Raw genomic sequence first — 18,558 nt, 5'->3', positions numbered from 1 at the left:
CCTGAGCCAAAGGCAGACACTCAACCACTGAGCCACTCAGGTACCCAACTCCCCCCTTTTTAAATTGAGAGTGGTTGGCAAGTGAGGAATACAATGACTATTAGTCCAGTTTGGTGCCACTGCCTTAATTCCTCCTATGGCTCCAGCAGTTTGCCCTTCTTTGCTTTTTACCATCAGTTCAAATGCTGACATAATGAAAGGGCAAATAATGTCCTAGTATTATTATAAAAATATTTGACCTTGTGTAGCTCCTGCCAAAGTCTTGAGGAAGCCCAGGGGTTTGGGCACACTTTGAGACCTGCTGAGGTAGCCTATCCACATCAGCCTTCTCGGTCAGAACACAGTATGGAGAAAGGTGGGAGTAGATTTTTGGGGGTAGCAGGCAACACGAAGATATATGAAAAAAAGCCTAAACTAGCACTTTGCTTTAGAATAATATAAAAACAAATCTCAGTGATAAGAGTACTTGATCCTTGGTTTATAAGAGCTTGCAGTCTAGCAGAAGGGATAAGTCAAGTGTATACAGGTAATAGAAATTCAAAAGCTATATAGCATAGTGTTATCATGGCTTATTTCTTCTTTAGTGGTATACAGAGTAAAACGCATCTTTGAATTGATTCTTTGAGCCTTAGATTCTGTGATGTATGATAAAGAGAGTGAATCAAGTAAATCACATGGTGGAATGACCCGATGCATCACTTTCCATGACTGGGTAGACCAGACACGTCAGGGTCTTTAGGACAGATTTTCTGCTCCATAGACGGGATGCCATGCATATCTATCCTAGAAACGTTTGGTTTTTTAGCCTTCTATTACTAATGAATCTTCTTTTTGAGAGACACATTTTGCTACTGATGTTATGAATGCACAAATGGGTGAATGAACAAATATAATGGCCATTGTGCTTCCTTCAAGGGATTTTGTTTATCTATTCTGATGGGATGATTTTGTAGTTTAAAGCTCATAGGGCAGTTTTAGTTTATCTCCAATTTTGTCTCATCTTTGGAGAAGAAGGATCATCTTATTCTTACCTCTCTCCTCCTTGTCCTATGTTTATAGACTTAATAATAAAAAATAGGATGGACTGATACACCCCATTGTCTCCATCACTCTTCCACATATGCCAGGCCAGTCTTGCTCCAGTGGTGGTTCAAGAAGTTTTGTCATCTGCAAACTGAAATCACTTGAGTTTACATTTGCAAGGCAAATGGTAACCTAGAAGCTATTCTTTACTTTGAAGGGATTAGAGCTTCAGCTGATATTGGACTTTCTTATTTGTTTCTATAAATTTTTAACAGCCTGAAATGGCATTAAACTCTGCAGAGAGTACAATAGAATGCCACTAATCCTGTTGATCTTACATTGCTTTACAAGGGAAGGAAGAGCGATAAATCCTTTTAAGTGTAAATCAGGAGAGATATTAGCTATTTCTCTGCAAGGATATGTCTTATTACTAGTTTATTACTTGGCTGCTATGTTAGAACTCAAGTATTAAATTTGAAATATCTTTTCTTCTTCCTTCTGCTAGTTCGCTGATTCTCTTCTCCACCCACTCCCCTTTCTCCAAGTAATTGTACTTTTCTTCTCTCTCTGTCTGTCTCTCCCTACCATCCATTTATCTATCTACTGACTTGCAAAATCTGTGTCTGGATACATTCCTGCCCAGCACTATGACAAATTCTTTTGGAAGGGAACACAGTGAGACTTGATCCTTGACTTCCAAGAGCTTGCAAATCCACTGGAAAGGATAAGTCAGTATACAGGGAACAGAAACTCAAGGCTGGATTGACAGACTATCGGTTAAGGGTAAGGGCTCAGTTAGTTTAGATTCTGTGTGTGTCTCTACCACTTCCTGTCTGTACATCCCCAGGCAAAGCCTTTGACTTCTCTGCACCTCAGCTTCTCATCTGTAATGCAAATCCATTACATAGGGCTGTTGTGATGATGAAATGAAGCACAGAGTATTTATCACAATGCTATATATAACCGTAATTGATGTCATAATTTGTGCTCAAGGAGATGTATAAACAGTAACCAAACTGATCCTTAAATATTGTTAATAGTAAATTTGTGCCCCTACCAGTAAAATGTATCAGGTTTAGTTTTCCTTTGTGTGTTAGGACAGGCTGCTTTCAGAAATAAAGGTAACCCAGCGTCCCTGAGTGGTCACTAGCATTATACATATGGTAAAGTTGTTTCTTTACACAAGTGATATGTCTATGATTGAGAAGAGATGCTCCTAGAATTCTCTTTCCTATGGTAGAAATATGTTGCAGTAAACCACCTGCACAGTTTTAATTAATCTTTACTCTTATAAGCAACAATATCCAAATATGTTGTCTTCCTGCTGCTGGAACTTATCCAGATTTTTCCAGACTGAAGTTAATTATGTCCAGCACAGATCATCATATTTGCTGTGCTTGGTCCCACACAAACCAAGCTGACTGCCTTCCACCTGTGCTTGTTTGTTTGTTTGTTTTTCCCATTTGCTGTTATACTAAGCCCTCCACTCTTGCAGCACCTTCCACTACATTCTAGCACAGCCATTGATGATTCATTTGGGTTTTGGGGAAAGCAAGTATCACAGTCTCCAGAACTTCAGGGAACTGGAGGAGACCAATGTGCTTTGTGACTGAGGCAATCTGGAATTCCAAGGGAAGGGAGGAACAATGGAAGAAAATGTTAAGAGGCCTAGTATCAGACCTCGGAGTGCCTTCCAGCCCCAATTCTGATTTACTCGGTTCTACTGAACAAATTACTGAGACATTTGGGGCCTCAGATCACCCATTTACACAGTAAATGTATTGTGCAAAATAATCTGTCATGTTATTTTATTCACCAGTTTATCCATTTAACATTTATAAAGCACCCACTCGTACACTGTACTGTTCAGATAATGAGATGCATTTCTGCAAGGAGTTACACACACACACACACACACACACACACACGCACCATGGCTCAGCATGGGATAAGAGCCACAGTAAAAATACAAAATGTGAGAGGCTGTAGCTCTTGGGTCTTCAAGCAACTTCTCAGTGCTAACCATAGAGATAGATCTGTGATTTGTGTTTTCAAGTTTGCTCACACATCATGGAACATTTCTTCTCTGGGAGCCTTGTCTCCTCTGGAAAATGAGGCAAATGAATGTGATAGCTATTTGTGAGGTTTTTTTTTTTTTTTTTTTTTGAGAGAGAGGAGGTGACAGGGATTAAAGGGTATAAATAATTCGGTGGGCACATAATTTTATCTCATTTGTCTCCAAAACTCACTGAGAGCTGGGGAGTGAAAATACCCTTATCTCCTTTTGATATATATAAGAGGAAACAAAGACTCGTGGAGGCTGAAGCACTTATGGGAGGAACAATCAGGAAGAGGATGCTCAGTGAGGACTATAAATGAGATGCAAAGAGAAGTAACCATTTTGTTAATCCTTCAAAGTCAAAACTTACCCCTGCCACTAATATTTTCTTCTAGCCTAGAACAGTCATGGTGGAGGAGATAATGTGTGGTGATGCCAGTTTCTTGGTTACTTATCTTCATCTGAGCTGAGGTTTGAAAGCTTATGGTGAGCTCAGCCAGACAATATTTCCTCCTGCCAATAGGTGGCAGAGGAGGCAAATCCGTCTGAGAATAGAAATAAAATCTGAAAGGAGGGAGCTTGGGTTGGAACCTTCTGTTTGGTAGAACCTACATTTATTATGCGCCTACATTGCAAAGCCCATGGCAAGGCCCTAAAGCCTTGGATGAGATGCCGTCTCTGCATCTTCTAGAGTTCCCTCTCTGTAGACCCACAGAAAGACTGCCCTTTTCAAGCAAGAGACATTATGTAAATGCTTAGTAGAGCAAAAGAGATAGAAAGAGCAAAAATACAACTTCGTTAAAGAAACTACATTTCTTATCCTGCCTTGATTTGATGCAGTCCTTGGTCCTAACTCTATAGACAACTCCCCTGACACTGAGGAAGCCTAGGCTTTGCTAATAATGAACAAACAAACAAAACATACAACAACAAAACCCCTCAAATCTCTGGCTCACAATGAGGGCCCCCTGCCTTCTCTGTAAGAGCCTCTTATTTTTCATTCAACTGTACTGCCCGAAGAACTCTAATACTTTCTCCATAGGACAAGGTGATTTTACTTCAACTCCTTTAGATAACCAGAGGAAAGCCATTGAAACTATTTATAATTTTTAACTTACATAAAGAAGACACAACTTGCAAAAGCTATTTGGAATCTGATTATATGCTGAATAATTAAGAGGCAAGGAATGGCGGTTGAAAATACCAGCAAACTCTTACTCATGCCCCAGGACCCAGCAAAAGTGGTGTCTTCCTGGTGAAGGTTTTCCTGTCTTTTTAATATATTTTCTCTCTTCTCTGGGCTCCCACAGCACACTGGCTCTTCTGCCATCACAATACTTATGTTAGGCTCTTTTAATTAATTAAAAAAAATATGTATACTTTGCTCACCGAACTGAGGATTCATGATTATACGATTTATCATTTTGATTCCACAGTATCAAATAAGCATTTGTTATGTGTTGAAAAAGTAAATTTATAAAGAGACAAGTGGGTGAAAAGGAAGTACTGGGGTGTTTTCTAAACTCCATCCTCATTTTTAGAGGAATGCCGAGGTGACCATGGAGACATGGAGCCATATCAGATAGAAGGCTCTGTGACATAGCTTTTATGACACATCAGCTATTGTGTGCTGTAGAGCCATATCTGAGCTCATATATGACTGTCACACAGTAGTGTATAATTTAACATCTCCAAGCTTGTTTACTCATGTAAAATGGGAAAAATCATGCTTCACAGAATTGTTAGCAGCTCTAATAGCTAATTAATAGCTTTAAGTTATATATTTTAACATGATATACACATAAGGGATGATGTCTTATTCCTTCATAGGTTGTTGAAACAAATATAACACAGTTGTTGTTGTTGTTGCTGTTTTTATCTTTTTTTTCCCCCCAAGACTACCTTGACTTTGCTATAAGGAAGCAAAAGCAATTTTGCAGATAAAAAACAGTTGATTCATCGAAGGAAAAACTTTATATTTGTGATTTATTTTTATGAACAATTTGGGTACAAAAGAGCTTACTTTATGTGGGTGTTACTTTTAATACTAAATTTAAAAAGCGAATGTGTGAAGATTCTGAATTGTTATTCATTTGAGATACTTTTAGATACTTAGAAACTTTTTTTCTGGAAGATTGAGCAAATTAAAATTTAATTTGGTGGAATACAATTTGATACTTAGGTACTTTTTCTGGAGGATTTAGGAATTAAAATTTAATTTGGTGGAATATAATTTGAAGGATGACTGAGAGCTTAAGCTGAAATTGGGGTCTGTGAGATTTTGAAAATAGAGAACCCTTTTGGTAAAGAGAAAATGCCTGAAATACATTTGCGATCTGGCAGGTTGCTCCTTGAATGATGCAAGAACTGTGGCTAGAAAATCAGAGGACAGTTACATTGGTTGAGTTAGCCACAAGAGCTGAGCATCCAGCTCAGTCCTGTGTCCTTGGCAGTTGGGCTGCAATGTACATGATGAGCAAATGTCTCATCAAACAGCCAAGATGGTAGAACCTGTGCACTTTGAGGTCAGACAGCAGATCTTACCATAATTAAAAGCCCATAAAACAATAAGAGGAAGTCATGCAATCTCTACCTGCTGAATTCACTTCAGTTCCTTAAAATTGTTATTTTTTTAAAGACATGGAAGTTTCAGAGCTCTTGCTTTAAAAATGTGATTTCATCACCCCTACCCCCGTCTTAAGCTGTTTCCAAGAGGATTTATTCTTATTATGTCTGCGAAATGAGATTTTCTTTTCAAGTGCTTGGGAGCTTTCCTCAGCGTCCTGTGGATGCTCCAAGATGAAGTCATCTCTTTTTGAATCCCTTCCTTTCCTTATACAGAATTGCCTCTGTAATTTCTTATTTTTACCATTAAAAAAAAAAAAGAAAGAGAAGCAGAAGGAATGTAGCTGGAGACTACAGCCCAGGTGTTCCAGAAGACAACTGCTGTTACCGGTCGTTAAAAGTGGCACTGCCATCATTTCCCCACAGATTGAAAATCGACTTTTCCTCTCAACATTTTCCTCTGTGGCTGGGGAAATTAACAAATTCATTGATTTTAATGAAATGACCATTTAAACATCAAGTACTGGCCTCAAAGAGAAACAAAAGTTTTTTTGAAGCATCTCTCTCCTGAACCAAGCTCTTGCATAATCTAAATGGTTCAGTGTATGAGTGCTAGTGTTTAAATGCCAAATCATTCAAACTCTGTTCTTGATATAAATTTTCTCATCAAGAAATCTCACACATGATTTAGCATGAATTATAGCTTATCTAATGCCAATTAATAAGTGAAATACTCTCAGTTGTGTTAAACTGCTGTGAACCGATTGGAGAAACCTGAAAAAAGTTGTATGATAACCATATGTAACTATTCAGGAAAAAGAAAGGGGTGCCTAGGGAAGTGAACCTTCTTCTCAACCACTGTGGTGAGCTTTGGAACATCCAAAAATCCTTGGATGCGTGCTAGCCATCATCAATAGGATGAGCAACTAGCATCCATGAGTGGACTTGAGCAGGATCATATTCTGTTGATACCAATGTTCTGTAGGAACATTTGGCAATACTTTGAAAACATTTAAAAATGTGTCCATTGCTTGTCTGCACAATTCAATTTCTAAAAATGTATCCTAATGGAATTTAGGATGTGTGCAAAGATTCATTTACAAAGATGTTCACTGTAGAATTACTTATGGTACAGACAAATTGGAAGCAATCTGAAGATTCTACAATAGGTACTTTAAACCATTGTATATAGATATAATTCTTTTATTGCAATTAAAATTTAGAAAATATACTTCAAAAGCTTACTAATAATTGTTGTCTAATAAGTCATGGGGTTATAAGTATATCCTTTTGATCATTTTGCCACTTGGTATTTTCTACAATGAACATGTGGTGCTCATATAATAAAACTGCCCAGTGGCTCACACCCCTCCACTTTGGTATGTCTCAGAGCTTCCCATTCCACCTCAAAGCCACAGTAACAATCCTGGGCATAACTAGAATTTTTAATCTAAAACATGAAATTGGAATCTCCTTAAAATCTATAATTTTGCAGTTGTAACATCGTAAGACTTTCTCATTTCACAGTATCTTTTTACATGTCTTTCAAATATACAGTTCTTCAGAGTACTATATAATACATGTTATTGTTTTAAGTTAGAATATGTTATTCTTAATTTTTTTATTTGAATATATCTTATGTAACTGTCTATGTAATTGGGAACATCTGGTGCTCAGAACCACTTCTTCAGAAAGTAGATTTGTTTTAGGACCTACTTCACATTTGAATCATTTTAGTTAAGGATGCTAAGAAGCGATCTTTAAATCCTTTTCAGTAGATGGTGGAACTGAGAACCAAATTATTGTCAGAAAGAAAAATAAAGAAAATTCCAGTAAGGAAAAATCTCCATCTTCATTCCTATATTTGTTTCTCGCAGTCACAAAATGTCCTTAAGTTCTGTCAATGGGAGCAGGGTAGTACCCTCTCCCAACCTCCATTATGCCTGGTAGTTAGATCTGGATCACAGAGTAAATAGCTATGTATTTTGGGCTATAATGGAAAACAAATCATATTGCCCATCCTTCAGATACACTACTTTTACAATTTTCCAAAGAGTATTATTTTCAACCATTGCTATGCCTGATGTCTCAAGTTGTACATATGGGTTTCCTACTACCTTTGTGTCTTAAAGCTTATGAATTTTAATGCCATCAATGCCTATATACTAAACGTGCATCACCTTTTAGATTAGGTCTTTAGAGAGGAGTAAACCTGGAATGAAGGTGATTGAGGTCTGGAGAAATAATTTCAATGGCGGCTGAGTTAAAGGACCTTGCTTTCATGTGAATTAATCGTTCATTTATCTGGTCTGCTTCGTTCAGTCTGTGGGTATAGTTCATGCTAAATGAGTCAATTTCAGATCTTCATTTCACTCAGGATTATGTAGCTTTTACACTCAACAACCAACTTTTATTTTACTAATTTACTATTCTAATAGAAACCTACTGAGCTTAGGAGACCCCAAAGTACCTTCAAAATTCCCAACGTACTGCAGTAAATTTCCCATGACATCTCCTTATTAACATGCTCAGCCCTCCCTAATTCTCATCCTCCCACATGGGCAAGGTGAGAGGGTTTTTTCCCTGAATGTTGGTACCTTGTAAAATCTTTATCATAGCGCTTATAGTATTATATGGGTACTATTTATTTTGTTTTTTCATAGTTGACTCCTTAAATAAGGCCAGTACTATGACTTGCTTACTTTACAGATCCAAACCCTCTGTCTGCCGTAATAGGCAATCAATGGGTTAAATACATGTGCCATAAATCAGGAGATAACTGTAAGAATTTGACATTCTCCTTGTGAAGAAATGCCATAGGACAGAATGTCCATTTACTGTTAAGGATAAACTTATGTCTGTCCTGGTAGTGATAAAAAGCAAGAAAGGAAAGCAATGATATTTTATAGTGCCCATTTAATGATCTATAAGGCTGGAATAAAAGCTGGATTTTTTTTCCCCTCTATTGTGTAAGTCAATTTGATAAAGTAGATACCTTACAGCTTTTTGCTGGGGCATTTTTATGCATATGCAGTAACTGTTCAATCTCCACAGATAACTTTTTTTTTTTTTCAGTAAAATTGCAGCTAACTTCTGCACAAAGCTGATACCATTCTGCCACTCAGAAATCTTACACTGTATCGGAGTCACTGCACCAAATATCAGCCAGCACACTGAAGCTTGTCTGGAGCAATGAGCAGTCAGTAGAGCAGCAGATTTCATTTCAAAGCCACAGTGTAATTGAATAAGCTTTTACTTTCTTAGGCACTAGATAAAACACTGTTTGAATGTATCATTACTAAGAAAAAGTAGTCTTTCTGCATTTTTTCCCCTCTTCTACCCATATCCCTTTATTTCTACACCATATAAAACTGCAGTATTCACATATAATTTAAGGGGGAAATGTCTCATAATGACAGGATTAAGGAACTTCTCGAAGCAGCCTGAAACTCAGGTGGCAAAACACATTGGGTTAAAATCTTGTCTTTAGCTCTAGGACTTGGGAGGGAGAAGTGAGACACTTCTCCATTCTTAGAGGCCAGTTCAATGGCTGAAATATGTGGAGTGTAAATTAAGTGTCAGACAATACACTGGGTGCCTGATGGGTGTTGGAGACAAAAAGACAAATGAGTTGAAGTGGCTTTGCTTGAGGGGCTCAGAAGGAAAAACAGACAATATGATAAACTATAAAGAAGCCCATAGGGGGCTTTGGGATCCTAGAGGAGGGACATGTATGCTTCCATATCCTTTTTTGTGTGTGTGTCAGGTTTTTTTTTATTTGTTTCTTTGTTTCTTTTTCTTGTTTCTTCTTTTTTTTTTTTTGCTTTGGGATTTTATCGCTTGGACCTCAAGAGTCTTGGCTACTATAATCTCTCAGTACTAGATATACTGTTCCTCATTCCCTAGTCTCTGTGACTATCTCTTGGATCCATGGCTCTGTCTTTGCCCGTTGATGCCTGCCTTCCTCTTGGTTTGGGGGCAGTATTAATACCTACTGCTGGAGTACAACTGGCTATCCTCTGTTTTGAAACAGTTGGCTCGCCTGGTTCCACAGTTCTGGATTTTCCACCGAGGTTTCTCCTCTGTTTCTTCCTGGGTCCAAACCACAGCAACCCAGTCACAGAATTCTGTTGGCAAGTTGCTGAATGCAGCTGCCAGACGATGATTTAGGTCTATTGCTTCTTTAAAATCAGCTGATTTATTGTGATGCCAAGGACCCCAAGGGGACATCTTCCCCTCTTCGGTTACCACTTTAAGAGGTAGATTAGGTACAATAGAATGGGAATTTAATTAGATAAGTCATTTAATATTTACTGAATGAGCATTTCTTCATCACTTGTGGATGTCAGATGCCAAGCTAGGAATTGAAAATACAAAAATGCCCTGGTGTAACTGATAGCAAAACAGGGGACGTGGTCATGAAACTAAATAGTGACACTGCTGTCATGGAAGCTGAACTGAAATTTGGGGGGGGCAAGGGAGGGAGGCGGAGAGCCAAAGAAATCGCCACAGAAGGGGTCTCATTTCAGCTGGGTCTTAAAAACCAGTACCTCATCAAGGAGTGTGGAGCAGCCTGTTCCAAGGCATTGGAGTGAGAAACAATGCAGTATGATTGGGGACTGATTTCAGTGTAGATGTGGGTGGAAGGAGGGTTCAAGGGATTGATGAGTTTTGCCCCAGATGTAAGTGGATTGTTTTCCTGCCTATGCATTCTCCTAGTTAGTTTCTCTTCTCCTTAGTGGGGGAGAATTTCCACTTTTTTTCATCCTGCTGGAGGCCATATTTCTAATAATTCACTACTCTCAAAATATTAATTTCAATATGTTTTGGGAAACAATGTTAGATTTTTTGCCCTGACCATGGAGGCTAAACTCCTTAAGAGGTATTCACTGATCTGAAAGAACTAATACATTTCTTAAAAAAGATTTATTTGGGAGAGAGAGGGAGAGAAAGGGGCAGAGGGAGAGAGAGTCTTAAGCAGACTGTGCTGAGTGTAGAGCCCAACACGGAGCTCAATCTCAGGACCCTGAGATCACAACCTGAGCAGAAACCAAGAGTTGGATGCTCAACTGATGGTGCCATTCAGGCACCCTAGAACTAATACAATTTTTAAAAAGTGAGATTTACCCAGCAATATACACTGAAGGAGTGGCTGAAACACTTGGTGCATCAGATTCATTGTTTTACCATCATACAAAATGGAGCCCTGCTGCCTGTACACAAGTGCTCTAGTAACTGGCGTCACACCTGTAAAATTGTCTCAACAGCTTATAATAATCAGGGAGAGGCTTTGTGTTCTTAAACTGAAATACATGATGAGTAAGAAGATGATTCTTACTACAGGCATTCACACTTCTGTAATTTTAATTTTTCAAAATTCAAGATGAATAAATTGGAAAGAGATGGACTAAACCAGTGATTCTCATGTATATCAGAACCACTCATGGAACTTGTTAAAAATAAAGGCGGGGCAAGATCTGGAATTTTTTTTTAATTCCACAGATGACTTGGTGCACAGTTACATTTGTAAATTCTGGGATCCAGTGACCACTTGTGGATATGTCCAGTCATATGACTGTTAGGCAATTTTCTGGGTGAATAAGTAAATGATGTAAGAAATCTCTCCACCTATTCAAGATTGAATTGTATATGAAAAGAATTTGTTGAAATAGAGTGTCCAAATGTTTTAATTGTGAAAGATTGTTTTGAAAACCGTATCATTGAATTCTAACCATCCTGTTAGTCCAATATAACCATACATACAGAGTATATAGTATAGATATAGTTCAGTGTAACAAAACATGAATCCGTAGCTCACCTGTTGTTTCTGTTCTTCTAATTCAGATTGGTAATACTTCTGTCACTTTGGGCCACTAATTCATAAATACCTTCTACCCCCCAGGCAAACCCATGTAGTAATGTGCTATTATTAAGCCAGAGTTACCTTCTCTTGGTTGAAGCAGGTGTCTTCAAGCTGTTCAGCATCTATAAGAATTAGAGAAAAAAAAATTAACTTTTCTGCTATTGTGAATTCTCACGTGGTTGGTTGTTTAAAAAACTACTGAGTGTTAAAACATTTAAAAAAATTATGAGGCTTATTGTAGAAAAGCAAATTAAACATGAACATTCGAATAACATAAAATGACATATATGATTTCCTTTATGATACATCAAATAGGGAGGACCAAACTGGTGATGTCTGGGTCAATGCCCCACCCTGCAGTGAAGGGTGGTAAACAGAGGAGAAATGTATTCTGCTTGAATGAGGTAGAGCAGAGAGACAATTCTTCCAAGGCAGAAGGGGGTGTTGTTACCAGAAAATAAAAGACGCCTAGCATATAAAAACAATATAGGTTCACTACAATTATAAATTGGATCACGTTGTTATTTATTTGTTTCCTCTAAAACTACAATTGAAGTAAGGGTACACAAAATAAGGCTGCTCCATTTACCTTTATTTTTGATACATTTTTTAGGGTGGAACACCAAGGTATGCATACACTAGCCATTTCAAGAATATAAGAAGAAAAGGAAAGAAGAAGGTGTGTAGGCAGGTATGTTCCAGCATCAAAAAACTGCGTTGATACACTTCAAAGAGAAATATCGTTTCCGATGTATGCTACATTAGATGCTATTATTATTATAAAACAGTATGGTTTTGTCAGTGAAGTGCTAAGATTTGCATGTGAGATGAAACGAGTGGTTGTTTTGGTTGCTTTCCCAATCAAATCTACCATTCATCTGTGTCAAAGCTGTTTCTATTAAAGTAAGCAGAATCAGAAGCTCCAACTTTCAGTAACAAATGCAATGAGAAGTTACAGGTTGTTATGTGCCAGAGAATAAACATTTTCTATGGGCACCATTTGGTAAGGCCAGCAGTTTGTCCAGTAGTAACAATTTAGAAACTTATGACCAAGCCACCAAATAGATCATAACCCCATTCCACTCTTCTGCTCGCTTTACTCTCACTTTGATTTTTGAGTCTTCTTTTGTATCTTCTCTTTCCATTTCGTGCGGTAAAATCCATACAAAACCCCATTCTCCACTCTTCTTGCCCCACATTACCTGTTTTCTCTAAATACTTCTTACAATAATCACCTTTTCTTGTTTCTAATCTTTTTCTCCTTGCCTCTCTTCCCCTTAGTTACTTCCTGATTTCTTGCCCAGATGAATGTAGAAAATGAAAAAAAAAAAATGACAAGGGATGGAAAATAAAAGTGAATGAAACAAAAATGAGAAAAGAAAACCTAAAGACAGTAGGTTGCTTTTGTATAAAAATAGAGACTAATGCAGGCCTTACACGTTGAGACTAAATGGAAGAGGTCATGGTCACTAGCTATTTGCAAAGCTTTTAAACTGTCCTTTTAGACTGCCTTCTGAAGGCAAGTGGATGTGTGGAAGGGAACTCCTCAAAGTGTCTAAAAGGACAGATACCATCCTATTTCCTCTCCAGAGCTTGGGAAATAACTTTAATATGAAGGCTTTCAAGGTGGGAAATGGGAAGAGGAGGGGGGGGGGGAACAGAAAAATGGCCTTTGACACTAGAACAGAACCTGGAAATGTGGAAAAATTAAGAGGTATGCCAAGTGTTGGAAAGAGTATCTGTGCTTAGATGTAGCTTGTGGCTCTCTACGGACAAAATCTTCACTAAAGGTACAAAGTGGTCACGGTTTTGAAGAATCTTTGATAAAAGGGTAAAGGTTTAATAGCTAAACTTGGGGTTTACTCAGTAATTTTGTGAGATTTACTTTTATTTTTAGTAACAGAAGCAAATAAATAGGAGTTGGTACCTAAATGTAGACTTCTTCATCAAAGAGGATGGTTTTGAGGCATAGATACCCTAAATTCACAGGGATTTGGCAATTCTGACACGTCTGGAGGCCTCTGTGGGAAGAAGTGAGATTTAGTGAACCAGCGGAAGTAAGATCTGTTTTAATTTCAGCTGGAATACACCCTCGTCCTGTGACTTGCACAAGTGGTAGGTCTTGGTTACAGTCTCAGAACTGTGAACTGGGGAGAAGATAATGAGTAGAAGCAAATGAGGAATCCATAAAATGGATTTCAGTAAATAGTAAAGCTGTACAATATGAGGGATTCTTAAATATCCAATACATGTATTCGTACTGGGTGGGCTTTTTCCGAAAGCCCTTTCTTGTTGATTTCTGTCAATCGCATTACTGTCAGGAAAGATGGCCTCTGGATTTAGAATGTATTGAGATTTTCTTTCTAGACCACTAAGTGGTAAATTTTTTTTTGTCAAGTTGCCATATATATTTGAAAATAATCTGTATTTTCTGAAGAGTTTTCTCTCTCTAATCAAGTTTGGTGACTGTTAATTAAAGGCATTAGAGCCTGTTTTTGTTTTTGTTTTTCACTTTGATTTTTGTGTGAAAATCCCCCATAATGATTGTGGATTTATCAAGTTTTGCTTGTATTTCTCTCAGTTTTGGTTTATGCATTTTGAAACTATGTTGGTAAGTATATAGAGGCTCATAGCTGTTAACTTTTTGGTGGATCCCACCTTATAATCAATAATAAATCTTCTTTCTCTTTTTGAAGGTGTTTGTTTTGTTTTGCCTCACAGTTAATTTTGTCAGAAATTAATATTGCTATACTTGCTTTCCTTTGGGTGGTGTTGATTTACAATACTATTTTTCTTTCCTTTATTTTCACACTTTCTGTACCAATGTCCTAGGTCTCTTGTGGACAGCATAAAGGTAGACAGTATTTATTTCATCAGATTCTTTGAGAACTTTGCCTTTCAATAGAAGATCTTTATTCAATCACATTTCTTATAATTTCTATTATATTTGGACCTAATTTCATTATATATTTCTAATTCTTTGTTATCAAATTACTATGGTTTCTTATTTTTCTGTCTCACTTTTCTGTACTCTTGTTTGATTTATTGTTTCCTCTTTGAGCAATTCTTTTCTTTAGTGGTTTGGAAATCGTAACTACTATTCTTTTACTGATTTGTCTTTATTTTTTTATGTGCCGCTTATTTCATTTTTATTTTTTTGAAAAATAAACCTTGTATCCAACTAAACATACACATACAGAAAAGTTTGCAGGGGTACCTGGGTGGTTCAGTTGGTTTAGCAAATGACTCTTGATTTCAGCTCAAGCCTTTATCTCAGGGTCCTTGGAGGAAGCTGTGTCCGGCTCCATGCCCAAGGGGCATCTGCTAGAGATTCTCCTTCTCTCTCTCTCTGTCCTTCCTCCAGATCACACACACACTCTAATAAATAAATAAATCTTAACAAAAAGTGTGCAAATAAATTTTCACAAATTGAATGCCTGTGTGTAACTGGAACATAGAACAAACGTGAAAGCTTAACTACTTGAAGTCTCTTTCCTGAGATCCTTCCTAGTTACTATCCCTCTGCCAAGGGGAACCTCTGTTCTTACTTCTAACATCCTAGATTAGTGTTGCTGATTTGTGAACTTTATGTAAATCCAATTATACTCTTGTATTTGGCTTCTTTTGCTTAACATATGTTTATGACATTTATCCATGTGATTTCATGCAGCCACAACTTGTTCATCCTTTTTGCTGTGCAGCCTAGAGCATGTAGTATTTCAGAGTATAAATCTCTGCAGTTTAACTACCCAGTTTACTGTTGGCTATTTATGGTCCTTTTGGTTTGTTTTTTTTGCCGTTATAAATAACGATACTATGAGCCTGCTTGACCTGTTTCATAGTGAGTACATGACTCATTTCACTTGGGTATGTACACCCAGCAGTGGAATTGCAAGTATAGAGTCTGTGTACATTCAGCTTTAGTAGACTTTTAGTAGGTTTAGTAGAGCTGTTTTACCACCAGTTTTCCAGAATGGGTGTACCATCTTATACTCCTTATGCTCTTCAGCTGGAATAGGAAAGTTTCAGTTGTCCCACATCCTTGCCAACACTTCATTTTCATCTTTTTTCCATTTTAGTCACTATGGTGAGGGTATAATAATATGACATTATAGTTTTAAGATGCATTGCCTTGATGACTATGAACTTGGGTGTTTTTTCATGTTCATTGGCCATTTAGATATCCTCTTGTGTGACCTTTGCTAATTTTTCTATTATCTGCCTCTTTGCTTACTGTGTTATAGTAGTTCCTTATATATCCTAGATATGAATTATATGTGGATATATGTGTTGAAAATATATCTTTCCAGTTTTGTGTCTTCTGATGAACAGGATACTTCACTTTAATGTGGCACAATTTCTAACTCCTCCTTTATGGTTAGTTCTTTTTGTGTTCAATTTATGAACTCTTCACCTATACTAGAGCCTTGAAAAAGATATTTTATTCTTACACTTTTAATACACATATTTAATCATATTTTTCTGGGAATGTTAATAGTTAGAGCAAGAATACCTTTACTTCCTTTCTCTTCCTCTTCCTGGGCTCCTTCCATGTTGAGATGGCCTGTCAACTTAGATTTAGATTGTTACTGTCTCTCTTTTATTTTATGGTGGTTGTTATTCTATTTTATTTCATTTTCATTTATTTTCTTTTTAATTATATTATTCTATTATATTCTATTATTTTTCTGGTTTCTTTTTTCTTTTTCTATTTTTATTGTTTTTTTCCATTTTATTTTCTATTTATACACAAAGTAAATCTCAGGTTTATTTTTTTAATTAAGATTTTATTTATTTATTCATGAAAGACACAGAGAGAGAGGCAGAGACATAGGCAGAGGGAGAAGCAGCCTCCCCACAAGGATCCTGATGCAGAACTCGATCCCAGGACCCCAGGATCATGACCTGAGTTGAAGGCAGATGCTCAACCACTGAGCTACCCAGGTGTCCCTATATCTAGATTTCATCTTGATTTATTTTTATATATGTATTTTCTGCTTCTCTCTATTTATATCTTTACACTGATGTAAGTACTTCCCCAACACATTTCCAGTACTCCAGAAGGCTCCTATATATAGCCCATTCCTCTAAGATCTAGAGTGGTTTATTACACGTCAGTAGATAGCTGATACAGCTCCCTCACATATACTAATTTATTCCAAGAACGGACATAGTTTTCTTTCTTATTATTTATTTTTCTTTCTTAAGAACATAGTATATTAACCAAGGTAGGCTAGATTATGTTGAGTTAACAAACAAACCAGAAACCCAAAAAAACAAAAAATAAAATCCCAAATCTGAGCAGTTTAAACCAAAAGCACTTATTTCTTCTCATGCCACATTTTCTGTTCATCTTAGTCACTCAGAACCCAGGCTGAGGGAGATTTTATTTCAGTTGAGTTTCTACGTGTTTAAGTTTTACTAGGGAGCACCCCACTTTCAGTACCAATTTTTGGGGTAGTCAGGTTAGGCTAGGTTAAGCCACAGCTTAATTTCCTCCCCTTAATATCTGCCTCCCCATCTCTGCTTGTTATTTCAGGTGCTGGGTGGTTATCATTCTACATCAAAAACTTAGGGGGGGAATCCCTGGGTGGCTCAGCAGTTTAGTGCCTGCCTTTGGCCCAGGGCGTGATCCTGGAGTCCCGGGATCAAGTTCCACTTTGGGATCCCTGCATGGAGCCTGCTTCTCCCTCTGCCTGAGTCTCTGCCTCTCTCCCTGTGTCTTTCATGAATAAATAAATAAAATCTTAAAAAAAAACCTTAGGGTCTCCAAGGCAAGTTTCCCTTATGTTGAAAATGGATATCCCAATGTCCACTGTCAATGTAGGTTCATCAACTGTAACAAGATAGTACTCTGGTGGGGACTATTGATAATGAGGGAGGCTGTGCATGTGTCAGGCAGGGGGCTTATAAGCAATACTCTACACTTGCCTCTCAATTTTGCTGAGAACCAAAACTGTATAAAAAATAAATCCTCAAATAATAAAGGAAATGGGTAGAGTGTTGTTACCCACCTTATTAGGGTGGCTGTGAGAATGATGTGATTATGGGTATATGTAAGGGGATCATAGGACATATCTGCAAATCCTCTAATTCCCCTGTCATCAAACATGGAATCTATGTCCCTTCCCCTCGAACTTGGATAGTTATCATGGAAAAGGCTGTGTAGCTTCTTTCTTTTGGGTGTTCACTCTGGAAGTCTTCAGCTGCTAAGTTAGGTGTCTAGCTGATACAAGGGCACCATTTGGAGAGATCTGAGAGAGGGAGATAGATAGATAGATAGATAGATAGATAGATAGATGATAGATAGATAGATGGATAGATAGATAGATAGATAGATAGATAGATAGATAGATAAAGATATCTGAGCTCTTGTTGGTCCAGTCCTCAACTTTTGAATCTTCTATCCCAGGAACCATATGAGTGAAGAAGTCTTCAAGATGACTGAAGCCCTAATCATTGTCTGCCTGCACTTGTATGTGGGAGCCCAAGAAGGAACCACCTAATTGAGCCCAGTCAACCCTCAGAACCTTGAGAAATAATAATATTTAATCATTGTCATTTTAGACCATCTTTTTTGTTATACAGGATAACCAGAGCAGAGCTCACTATGTAAGGAAGGTATTATTCTAAGTATTTATGTATGTACTTAACTCATTTAATCCTCACAGCTTTATTATGCCTCCCACTTTACATACTAGACAGCTAATGTATAGAGAAGTTAAATGTATCATGTGGCTCTTTTCAAATAACCCCAAATCTAGTAGTAAAAAAATAATAATTCTGCTGATCTGGGCCTGGCTCACCTGATCTTCACTGGCTTGATTCACCCATCTGAAATTAGCTGTTGGCTCATTGATGGCTGGGTTGTCTATGATGGCCTCACTCATTTTCTGGCATCCACTCATTGTCATCGGGGAATACTGGGGTGAAAGAGCCATGTGATCTTTCATTATTTAGCAGGCTAGTCCGGACTTGTTCACTCGGTGATGGCAAGGTAAAGCATTCAAGGGGTCTTGAGGCCTGACCTTGGGATCAATATAGTGTC

General features: G+C 37.6%; 2 long non-coding RNA genes across 4 annotated transcripts in view; one reads left to right on the top strand and one right to left on the bottom strand.

Annotated features, from left to right (window-relative positions):
• The window catches only part of LOC140620604 (uncharacterized), a 43,144-nt gene extending 38,534 nt beyond the window's left edge, over positions 1–4,610 (bottom strand). The window contains exons 1-3 of one of the 3 annotated variants that reach the window (XR_012020347.1): positions 4,472–4,609; positions 3,453–3,627; positions 2,815–3,127 (exon numbers count right to left, since the gene is read on the bottom strand). This is a non-coding gene — a long non-coding RNA (uncharacterized lncRNA). Of the gene's footprint in view, positions 1–2,814; positions 3,128–3,452; positions 3,628–4,471 lie in introns of those variants that run through there. The other 2 variants (XR_012020345.1, XR_012020346.1) reach the window with 2 other exon arrangements.
• Positions 4,000–18,190, top strand: LOC140620605 (uncharacterized). Its single transcript, XR_012020348.1, has 3 exons — positions 4,000–4,130; positions 12,124–12,201; positions 17,923–18,190. It is a non-coding gene; the product is annotated as an uncharacterized lncRNA (long non-coding RNA).
• Positions 18,191–18,558: the final 368 nt, after the last annotated feature.

The sequence above is a fragment of the Canis lupus genome, chromosome 29 (genome assembly GCF_048164855.1).
Source record: "Canis lupus baileyi chromosome 29, mCanLup2.hap1, whole genome shotgun sequence".
NCBI lineage: Eukaryota > Metazoa > Chordata > Mammalia > Carnivora > Canidae > Canis > Canis lupus.
This window is presented reverse-complemented; position numbering and strand designations above follow the sequence as displayed.